We start from the raw sequence: 12,582 nt of genomic DNA, 5'->3' as shown, positions 1-12,582 counted from the left end.
TGTCATTCCGTGAGGTGGACAGACAATGGAAGCTTCGAGAATCTTCCCCAATGACACTTGCCTCACTGAGTTCGACCAAGGATGAGTAAGAGGCTCTCAGTCTCCAAGTGGAAGCAAGAACTGACAAAGAGAAGCCACTAGTCGAATCATAAGCTGACTCATCCTCTTTGCATACATCTATATATGGATCGCTCATCCCAAAGATCCAGAGGCTGGAATTTTGTACATTGCAGAGAATTGTTGCTGGTTTTGAGATAGAGATCAGTGTATTGGGTGATTTATGCTTTGTTGGAGGTGAAGAGGGGATTCCTTTGCTGGGGGGTTGATGCTGGATCAGGAATCATCGGTTGTAACTACTCCTGGACCGTCTTGTTATATCAATAAAACTATTTGAGTTTCTCCTACATGCTTGTGTATCAATGATGTTTTGTTATATTTGCATGTTTAGCTTAAATCTGATCCTAATCTATTTATGAATATGAATCCATGTCTTTGTGTAGTTTTCCTCTTCTGTGATCTTGCAGGAACTTGGTGAAGCTGGGCAAGTAAGGGAGCAGGTAGCTGGAGGCTGTCAAAGAGGAGAGAGAGATTGGATCAAAGGACTAGCGCAAGACACAGGTTGGTTCATCTTAATCCTCTTCGTTTATAGTTCATAAAGAAGAATACGAAAGTAGTTTTCTCTGTTTGTTTCTAAGGTACTGTCACACCTTAGTGGGATAGGGGCGTTCTGAGTAGACACTTTTCCCATTAACACTCAAGCAGAGGCCTTAGATATTTCTATGAGGCTACATTAGACCCTGATGCAGGATCCTAACTTGGGAGTTCAGCAGATCCACGCACAGTTGAAGAATTTATGTCTTGAGATGCAGAGTCTGAAACAGGACAGGACAGCTCGACGAGAAGTACGCAAAGAGGTATGGTGAGTAAAATTCAAGGGTCAGGGTCATGACAAGGACCACTGCCTGGTTTTCACAAATAACCTCGCAGGAGGAGGACTGATGCCCTTAAGACCGGAAGTGCAAGGAGGACCTAGCGTGGCACCTGCTTTGTGTGCGCAATTTGTCAAATAGCAGGCAAACATGCCATGGACAATTGTCACTTGTTACATCAGTATACGCAAAATTCGCAACAGTTGTTCTGCAACTTTTGTAAGTCAGTGGGACACGATGAGCACATTGGCTATGATTTAATGATGGATAGAACTCCCACCTACAGAGTTCAGGTCGAAATGCGGCCCCTTGACCAAAATGCAAGAATGGCACGAACATGATTTCAGGGGCACGGACGAGGCCGAGGCAGAGGAGGACCTCGAAGAGGTCGCGGACAGTTGATATGCTACAATTGTGGAGGGCTAGGACATTATGCCCACGATTGCACGAATCCAATGTGGCCATTGTGTTTGTATTGCACCTTGTTTGATCATGAAATAGAATATTGTCCAACACTGATATCTAGGATATGCGACAAAGGAACGCTACCGCCTCCCCCGACTCAGAACCTGCAGATGATGAGGTCTAAGCCAGGCGAGGAAGATCCAAATGTGAACATTGCGCTCTGAAGTGGAATCATGATGGGAGATGACAAAGGCAAACAACTAGAAGATAGTACTTAGGTTCGCAAAGGTCCGGCGAAATAAGTAGAGTTTGATTTGGAGCACACTCAGGAAACTTTCATGGAAGTTAAGAAGAGCTTCGCTGATGCCTCCACTTTAGGAATCAAAGATAAACCGAAGTCGTAGATGGACCCATATATGCTCACAACGTTCCTGGAAACATGTATGAAGCTACTGTGCGACAGTGATGTGGTGAAAGGGTTGCAGGAACTCATTAACAGATGTGTTGGGACCACGCCAGGATAACCACGTGTAGTCAGGAAGATCGAAAAACATAAGACAAGAACGGGAAGAGAGACGAGACTAACCGCGCAGATCAAAGAATATGAGATGGATCAAGTCATCCTAGATTTAGGATCGGATGCGAATGTTCTTCCGAAACAAACATGGGAGAAAAATGGGGCAACCTGCACTGCAGTGGCCTCCAACTCAGCTAAGGATGGCGAACTAGCAGAAAATAATACCCATGGGGCGACTGCGAGAAATAACTATGGATATTGAGGGAGCGAGCATGCTAGAAAAATTTTAAGTGATAGAGATTTTTGATGACATCAATCCCTACCCCGCAATCTTAGGAATTGATTGGGCCAGTAACATGAATGGGGTGATCAATCTAAAAAAAGTGAAAAATGATTTTTGAAAAGAAGTCACTACACGTAATTTTACCCCTGGACCCTGCATCTATAAAATAATAGCGCGAAACTAAGACTGGGTGAATCCCACTGCGGATGGGTGGATTGCATGGGAGTGCAAAAGCTCCTGTACTTCAGATTCGGATGAGGAAATGGAACAATAGAAGAATAGGTTACATGAGGTAACTACACTGAAATGTAATATGATGACAAGTTCGTTGCACTACGTGTCGATAGAAGTAAGAGACCTGCCTACTTCTGATGCTCTAAGTGAGGTAGATACCTTCTTGAATAAATTTGAAAGGGAGGTGCCGAAAAAGAAACGCTTCCGGACCTTGGACTAGGTACTCCACGCTACACCCACAAGATGGTGGGGTACGCATAAAGGGAGCTTTGACGACTGGTGCGAATGTAGGGGAATGATGCGCACATGATTTGGGAAGCCTAGGGTGCAATTGATAGATAAGTACAATGGGCAGGATGATCCGCGCGCACATCTGGCCAAATGGACACACGCCTATGGAGAAAAGCCACAACCTAAGTGGGTGCACCTGTTCTGTCATACCCTGGATGTTATACCAATGAAATGGTATATAGAAACAGAGCTCCACCATGGGACAGGTGAATGGGATGTTCTGCATGAAGGATTCGTGATGACCTTCGGTTTTAAGGATGGGTGGGACATTATTGATGAAGCGCTATAAGAGGTAAAAGCAGCCATCTTTAGGATACCATAGGAGTCGGTAGAATTGATTCAGCCTGAATGGGCTAGTCAACTGAGTTGTGCACTGGAATGTTATAATGTAACTGCTGAAAAAGAAGACAAAGATCTGCGGAAAATTAACATTCCAGAAACGGAAGGCCACCGCAAGATTCAGGGACCACAAATTGAGAACCCTGAAATAACTGCGCCAATGAAGACTAAGCAGGTGAATATTGGTACCAAGGCGGACCCTAAATTCATGAATATTGGAGACTATTGGAACAGCGCGATAGTGGATAAGGTCACTGAATTACTCCACGAATATTAGGACTTATTCCCGACCAAGTTTACGAATTTGAAGGGAATAATCAAAGATTTAGGGGTAATGAAGATCACGTTAAAACCTGACACGAAGCCAGTTAAGCAGAGGTAGTATCGCATAAATCCAAAATACAAGGAGAAGGTCTACATAGAACTAGACAAGATGCTCGTGGTAGGCATCATTGAGCCTGTGGGGGAATCCGATTGGGTAAGCTCGATGGTGGTACAAGAGAAGAAGCATAAGGATGAAATAAGAATATGTGTGGACCTCAAAAAATTGAATGATGCATGTGTACATGATCCATTCCCAACTCCGTCCACGGATGAGGTGTTGGACAATGTAGGCGGTCAGGAAGCATATTCTTTCACTGATGGGTTCTCAGGGTACCACCAGATCAAAATCACGTCGGAGGATAGGAGCAAGACAACCTTCGTGACTGAGTGGGGTTGCTTTCAATATATTGTCATGTCGTTTGGATTGAAGAATGCCCCTGCTATCTTTCCGCGTGTGGTTATTGTGGTATTCAAGGAGTATATTAATAAGTTCTTGGAGGTCTATTTTGATGACTGGACTGTATTTGGGCCGGTTAGGTGCCACGTAATGAACCTGCCCTTGATGTTGGATACATGTCGAAGATACCAAATCGTGCTTAACCTCAAGAAGTGTTTGTTCCTCGTTCCTTTTGGGAACCCGTTGGGGCACGTCAACAAGGGCTGATGGTAGACCCCGCAAAAATCGCAGTGCTTATGAATTTGGAAGAGCCGCGGAGTGCGAAACAGTTGTACACTACTCTGGGACATATGGGATACTACAGGAAGTTCATCAAAGGATATGCCCAGATCATTGCGGTGATGGAAAAGTTGTTGAAAAAGGATGTCACGTTTTGCTAGAACGATGACTGTAAGAAAATCCTGGATTTATTGAAAGAAAAGATGGTTAATGCACCGATTATGGTCTTCTCGAACTGGAAGAAAGAGTTTCATGTCCATGTTGATGCATCGTGTATAGCGCTGGGGGCAGTACTAACACAGTATGGTGGAGAAGGCTTGGATCACCCTATCACGTTCACGAGTCACAAATTATCTAAAGCAGAAAAGAACTATTCCACCACTGAGCGCGAGGGACTAGATATGGTGTATGCGCTCCAGAAGTATCGACACTACTTGCTAGGAGGACACTTTAAGATGTATACAGATCATTCCACGTTGAAGTACTTGGTCAATAAGCCTGTGTTGGGGGGGCGCATATGCAAATGGCTTTTATTGTTCCAAGAATATAATTTTGAAGTTGTTGTGAAGCCTAGACGATTGAACGCGGGACCAGATCACCTGTCGCGCATTGAGATAGGGGAGGAACCTACTAGTCTCGAGGAAGGATTAATGGATGCACAACTCTTTGTTGTGCGGATTGTAGATGGACATTTTAACGATATAATTCACTTTCTAAAAAATGGAACTGCGCTAAAAGAATACTTTGTCCAGTAGAGGAAGGAATTAGTGGTGCGCGCGGCCGATTTCTATGTCATTGTGGAGCATTTATACAAGATGGGGAATGATGAAATACTACGAAGGTATGTTCCTGTTGTGGTCACCAACAACCCCCCTCTTTGTTTGGTATTAGCAATAACATCAAGCAAAGGGGGACCCTTAACGAAAAATCCCAAAAATATTTTTATTAAAATTTTTGTATTTAACTCCCTAAAATCTATATCGCATCGCAAAGGGAGAGTGAAGCGTTTTCCTATGCACATAAATTAAGCTGCAAAGAAGCGATGCGACATTCATCGCATCACATATTTTTGAAAGCACCTTTAAAAGAAAATCTAAGGAATCGCCAACGGCCGATATGCGACGTCGCATAAGCAGCGCACAGTGATCAAATGAAAAATGCGATATTGCGATCTGCGATCTGCGATCTTACGACCTGCGATTTTGCGATTTGCGATCTGCGATGAATGAGACTATCAATTGCTGTGATGCGAATCGCAGAAAACCACTCATCGCAAAGTTTCTTCGGCATGATCTGTAAACCCAAAATGGAGCGCGCACCTTAAGGGAAATTAATGATTACACGCCTGAGTATCCAAAGATGATCGTATTGCGTTTCTCGAAGAGTCAAGTCATTATGAGTGTCATGATTATGCATTCATTAGAACTTAAAGCTTTCATGTCAATCTTTTCGTCAATTCTCTTTTCCTTTGCGTGAACTGTAAGGCAGCAACTAATATAAATCTATATGCAGGAAACATCTAAGGAAAAGGGGAAAGCGCCAATACTAGAAGAACAGAGAGGAGATGCCTTCGCAAATGGATGTCGCATGCAGCAGGGCCGCGGATTCCAGAGTATCACTCAACAGACACTGATGAAAATAGACTATCCAAGACTCAGAGTCAAAGGCGCACAAAAGCAGCATGTTTGCAAAATATCCTGAAGCTCAGATTGGATAAAGCAAAAAGAAAAACGCTGAAGAGGGAGGACGCTCCAGAAAAGCCTGGAACAAAGAACGGAAGATTTTCCAGGCAACGAAATCCCTAACTCATTGAGTCCTTCGCACGGCCAGAAACCGAAATAGCAACAGCACAATCAGTTTGAAAGAAATCTGGGTTATACTAAGTATACACACAGCAAATACACCCAGCCAGAGGAAGATTTTCAAAAATATCTTCTAGTTTGTCAGAAAGAGGTGCCAGCTTTTGTTATTTCTACTTTTATCGCTCGAGCAAAGGAAAAAGACAACCAGCCGACTCTTTCCAGGCGAACCTTGCATTGCTTACAGCACTAAGGAGCAGATACAGAAACGGTTAGAAATTAGATTCAATTTTTAGAAATAAATTTGTTTTAGTAAAAGGGCGGTCATTTGAAGCTGTTTCCTAAATTTGTGTAATTAAGATTAGTTAGTTAGTAGTATTTAACCCTTCTCATGGCATTTGGAGAAGGGTCCAGAAATTTTTCAAAAAACTTGTCCTCAGAACATGCACTTTTGCACCCTCGGAGGGGGTTTTTGATGAATGGATGGATCGAGATTTATTTATATTTGCATTTTAATGTCTGCTACTGATGTTGCACTTCTGTACTCTTAGTAGATGTTAGAAGTGAGTAGAGATAAATCGTTATTGCTTGAAGTTTGTGAGTGAAATCAGTCATAAATGGTACTTTTATCTCTTGATTAATTTCTGCTCATATTCTTAGAGTGATATACAGCTGAGTTGTTTATATGTTAATGTATGAATGTGTGGGTTACCATTTGGCACTTTTGTACGGTGGAGTCATTTGTTTGTGCTTGACATATGAATAACTGATTATGTGATATGTTGTTCACAACTATTTTGCCTAACCTCTTATGCAGAATGGTTTATCTTAATTGATTTATATTCTTATGATAGCTGAATGATCTTTATTACCAGTTGTTGTATGAAATCTTTTTAGATCGCATAATGAAAGAATCTTACCCCGGGTTAGTATAGATTAGATGTGTTGTTTTTGTTAGATTACAGTAGCATAGAGTCAGTTTAGAGTCTAGAATTAAATTAGCTTAAAATTACCTTTAGATTAGCATCATCAAAATCTACACACACACACACATCCTTTAGATTGGGAAGCTGGTCCCATTATCCCCAGTCGGACCCGCTACACCAAACGAGCAAGGAGCCGCCAACCAGGTTCCCGACCGGGTGGGTATCCCCCTTGTTGTTGACCCGATTTCGGGGCCCTCAACAGTACCTGAATTTGAACAAAGCAACATCCTCGCAGACGCTCATGGGGGCGTCGCAGGAGGACATTATGTGGGAAGAGAGACCGCGCAAAAGATTCTACGCGTAGGGTTGTGGTGGCCAACCCTTCATCAGGACTCAAAAGCACATTGCAAGGCATGTGATGTATGTCAGAGAATAGGTTAACCATCGCGGAGGGATGAGATGTCGTTGAATCCGCAAATTACTTTGCAGCCCTTCGAAATGTGGGCAATCGACTTTGTAGGGCCTATCAAACCTCAATGAAAGATAGGCGTGAGGTATATTATCACTGCGACAGAGTACCTGACTTGTTGGGTAGAAGCACAGGTGGTAAAGGATTGCACGACTGCGAAGTTTCTATTTGAACACGTACTGACATGATTCGGATGTCCAAAGATCTTGATGAGTGATCGCGGTACACATTTCCTGAACAAGACAATCAGCGCGCTGACAGAAGAGTTTCAGGTGTATCATCAAAAAATCACACCGTATCACCCACAGGTTGACAGGACAGTAGAAGCGTTTAAAAAAGTACTGGAAACCACGTTGACTAAGGTATGTAATGCACAGCGAGGTGATTGGGACTTGCGCCTACCCACAGTATTATGGGCTTATAGGACGACTTGCAAGAAATTGACGGGACAGGCTCCTTTTAAGCTTGTTTATGGAGTGGAAGCTGTAATTCCTATGGAATACATCGTCCTAGTCTGTGCATAACAGCGCTCACAGGTATGATGGATCGCAGAGCCCTGGAGAAAGGCTCGCGCAATTGGAGGAGCTCGAGGAAGAATGATTTTTGGCTGGATTTCACCAGCAGGTCCAAAAGCAACGCGAAAAGGCCTAGAACAATCGACATATTAAGTTGCGCACCTTCAAGGTGAATGATTTGGTGTTGTTGTATGATAGTAAGTTCGATAAATTCCCAGGGAAGCTTAGAATGCATTGGTTGGGACCGTATGTTATTAAGGAGATCACAGATGGTGGTGTGGTGTAGTTGGTAAAGTTAAATGGAGAACTCTTCCCAGGAAAAGTCAATGGCAGTCGTTTGAAGACATACACAGGGGGCTCGGCCATCTGACTAGCTGATAGAAGCACAGTCTTAGCGCTCCAGGCAGCTGAAAGGAGGCGCGAGACTATAAACTACTCTACTCGGGGACTGCGCGATGTCAAGACTACACATAGTAGCGAAGTGTCCCAAGGTCCGCGACAACGCGAGGGTAGTTGCGCTGCCGTGCAGGTCGACTGGAAAGTGACCGTTAGAGTCACTATTCACGATGTGATGATTGGTTTGAGACCAAATGGAGCGGGTGATAGGCAATTAAGGTGAACTTATGGGCTAGATTCTTGAAAATTTGCCACCAATCGAGCATTAATGGACCGAATGTGGGGGGGGGGGGGGGGGGGGGGGGCGCGGCCGAATTCAAATTAAAAAGGCACTATAAATTACAAAGGGTTGTCGAGCAAACAACAGTTGGTAATTTGAGAAATGATTTTTTGCGTGCCTAGACATGCATGAACCCAAAATTGTTCGATCTTCTAAAGGCGAATTCATTGCTTGAGCAATTACCTGAGTCGTTAAGAGAATTGTGGAATCACACTATGGTAGCACCTGAAGAAGCCATGGATACCGAAGTAATGACCACTGAGGAAGCCGCGCAGGCCATTATGGAAGTGGAAGCCCCAGAAAATGTCAGGATAGTCGCAGAAATCCCTAAATCGCCGCACACACCGAGACCCAAGAAAGACAAGCAGGCCATGGTACTGGTGCGCATATCACCTAGAAATCCATTGAGGACTAAGCTCACCATAGAAGAAAAGGGTAAGGCTATCAATTTGGAGGCCGATGAGGAGGAATAATTTGAAGAAATCCTGGTAGAGGAGGAGGATGTAGAAATGGAGGTTGAGACCTAAGGTGCAGACCCTCTTACCGGGCTGCCGCATATGTTCCTCTGCAGAAGGGTAAAGAAAAGGTGCCCAAAGATATATATGAGAGGAAAAGCTCTTTGCAAACTCTGTTTCTCCCTCACGACATTATTTTTGAAGGAGCACACTTGGGACGAGTGCCCATGCTAAATTCTAGTTTTGGGTCGTAAAGTAAGAGAAGGATCTGCAGCTGAGTCCGTAGAGACCTAGTGGTCTGCAGTTGAGTGCGTAGGGTGAGTCGAGTCTGTAACAGTTGGAAGTATTAATAAAGAGAAGTTTCATATCAATTTTTGTATTTATTTCATGTTTTATGCATCTGTTATCTTGGGTATGAAATTCACTTATATTACTTATATGATGCACGAATGTGTATAATTGTATTAATTAAGTGAATGCAAGATAAAATAATTGTTTATGCCAAGATTAACTAAGATCTGTTAAGAAGATAAGTAAGATACGAGGTTTAGTTTGGGGAACTAGTGCAATTCATTTCCCTAGCAGCATGAAATCATCTCAGCTCATGGTTAGGGTTGCGCGAAAGGTGATTGTAATAGATCGCGAAGGTATTGAAGGTTGGAACAAGTGTGCAAAGCGACCTGCGCGAAGACAGATCTAGTTGGACTAAGTCGACATCTCAGACATCTCAAGGGTGCAGAAACTTGGTTCCAGCATCCCCCCATACTGCTTCTGGTGAGACTTCAGTCCACGCTCTGGGGGCTAATGCCGAAAGGGCTAGTAGTGTAGGGATTTGTTTGGCTAAGTAACTCTAAACCTAGGTTAGACCCCCATAAGCCCACAAATGGTTTCGTTTCTGGGACCGGAATCTACATAGAGATGTCTGATGTTGTATCATTTGAATCCAACTAAGAAGGAAATTGAAGTTTGGCTGGACAGAAGAATTCACGAGTTCGTAGCATAGGAGAGCAGGAACCCGCAACTATCAAAATAAGAGTGGTTGGACTACTACCTGTACATAGAGATCCATGAAATCTTCTTCACGTCCTTCCCTACTGAGTTATAAGAGTGGATCGCAAAGCTAGCAGATAGCCAAGGAAGGTGGAAACTTGACGGTCTTATTGTGTGGACCCCAGAGTTAGTGTGAAGGTTGGAAGCATCGGAGGATAATATCGTGTGCTCCTTTGATCATTGGCTTGATCGTATTATAGGAGGATTCATTACTGAGTTCGCATTTGACACCTTAGTTAGCTACAGCGAGGCAGAGTGACGCTTTCTCAAAGGACCGCGAGGTAAGTACGTAAAGTCTTTGAATACTTGGATTAAAATTCTACTCTGCGAAAAGAGGGTTATGTAGTTACCTTGATGTTTGGGGCTACGAGAAGTGGAAAAGCTTACAGGAACGAAGGAAATAAGGGACCAAAAACTAGCCCCTTGATTTCATCTCTATGAGGGGACGAGGAAGAGCTCACGAAGGTCTCACCGCGAATTTTGGTCCATCTAATAAGGCAAATAATTCCATGAATACCACCTTCACCCACACCGCCACCAGCTTCACCACCATCACCACCATCTTCACCTGTACCACCTCCTCCACCACCGCGATTCAATATGGAAAGCACAGTGAATTTGCCTGTGTTCAAAGGTTTGGGAAATGAGGATCTAGACCAATTCTAGTTTAAAGGGCTGTATGGAAATATCAAGAAAGCGACACTGGTTAGCGCCCTGCAAGATTGCGCGCTGACCTGGTATATTAAGCACTCCAATGATAATCCAAATGCGAGAATCGCGGATATCCAAGCAGCGCTAAATAGATAATTTAGCAGGCTGAAGTTTGAAGCACCTTCGATCATTAGATTCAAAGAGATCACGATGCTACCAGGCGAGACTCCTTGGGAGCTAGATTAGATGTTGAAATGTACAATTCGCGAAGCTAATATGAATCTGACAGATGGACAACATTGTGAGTGGTTTGTAGCTTCATTAATGCCACATTTAAGGAGTGCATTATCGCAGCAGAAGATAATGACTCAAGCGAAGGCCTTAGAGATTTATATGAGGCTACATGAGACCCTGATGCAGAATCCTAACTTGGGTGTTCAGCAGATCCACGCGCAGCTGAAGAATTTATGTCTTCAGATGCAGAGTCTGAAACAGGACAAGACAACTCGACCAGAAGTACGCAAAGAGGTATGGTGCGTAAAATTCAAGGGTCAGGGTCATGACAAGGACCACTTCCCGGTTTTCACAAATTACCTCGCAGGAGGAGGATCGATGCCCTTAAGACCGGAAGCACAAGCAGGACCTAGCGTGGCACCTGTTTTGTGGTGCACGATTTGTCAAATAGCAGGAAAACATGCCATGGACAATTGTCACTTGTTACAAAAGTATACACAAAATTTGCAACAGTTGTTCTGCAACTTTTGTAAGTCAGTGGGACACGATGAGCACACTGGCTATGATTTAATGATGGATAGAACTCCCACCTATAGAGTTCAGGTCGAAACGCGGCCCCTTGACCAAAATGCAAGAATGGCGCGAACATGATTTCAAGGGCGCGGACGAGGCCGAGGTGGAGGAGGACCTTGAAGAGGTCGCAGACAGTTGATATGCTACAATTGTGGAGGGCCATGAAATTATGCCCGCGATTGCACGAATCCAACGTGGTCGTCATGTTTGTATTACACCTTGTTTGATCATGACATGGAATATTGTCCAACACTGATATCTAGGATATGCGACAAAGGAACGCTACCGCCTCCCCTGACTCAGAACCTGCAGATGATTAGGTCTGAGCCAGGCGAGGAAGATCCAAATGTGAACATTGTGCTCTGAAGTGGAATCACGATGGGAGATGACAAAAGCAAACAACCAAAAGATAGTACTTGGGTTCACAAAGCTCCGACGAAAGAAGTAGAGTTTGATTTGGAGCGCACTCGGGAAACCCTCATGGAAGTTAAGAAGAGCTTCGCAGATGCCTCCACTTCAGGAAGCAAAGATAAACCGAAGCCAAAGATGGACCCATCTATGCTCACAACGTTCCTAGAAACATGTATGAATCTACTGCATGACAGTAACGTGGTAAAAGGGTTACATGAACTCATTAACAAAGGTGCAAAGACTACTCCAGGAGAACCGTGCGTAGTCAGGAAGATCGAAAAACATAAGACAAGAACGAGAAGAGAGATGAGACTAACCATGCAGATCAAAGAATATGAGATGGATCAAGTCATCCTAGATTTAGGATTGGATGCAAATGTTTTTCCGAAACAGACATGGGAGCGAATGGGGTGACCTACGCTGCAATGGCCTCCAATTCAGCTAAGGATGGCGAACCAGCAGAAAATAATACCCATTGGGCGATTGCAAGAAATAATTGTGGATATTGAGGGAGCGAGCACACTGGAAAAATTTGAAGTGATAGAGATTTTTGATGATAGCAATCCCTACAATGCAACCTTAGGAATTGATTGGGCCACTAACATGAATGGGGTGATCAGTCTGAAAAAAGTGAAAAATGATTTTTAAAAAGAAGTCACTACATGTAATTTTACCCCTGGACCCTGCTGAAGGATCGCGCTATACGGAGCTGGTGTGTGACTATGAAAGTGATGATGATTTGGACTGCATCTATAAGATAATAGTGCAAAACCAGAACTGGGTGAATCCCACTGTGGATGGGCGGATTGCATGGGAGCGCGAAAG

This window comes from Pinus tabuliformis, chromosome 8 (assembly GCF_031772625.1).
Source record: "Pinus tabuliformis cultivar Carrire ecotype Pingquan chromosome 8, CPIR1, whole genome shotgun sequence".
NCBI classification, from domain to species: domain Eukaryota; kingdom Viridiplantae; phylum Streptophyta; class Pinopsida; order Pinales; family Pinaceae; genus Pinus; species Pinus tabuliformis.
Note: the sequence above shows the minus strand (reverse complement) of the source record.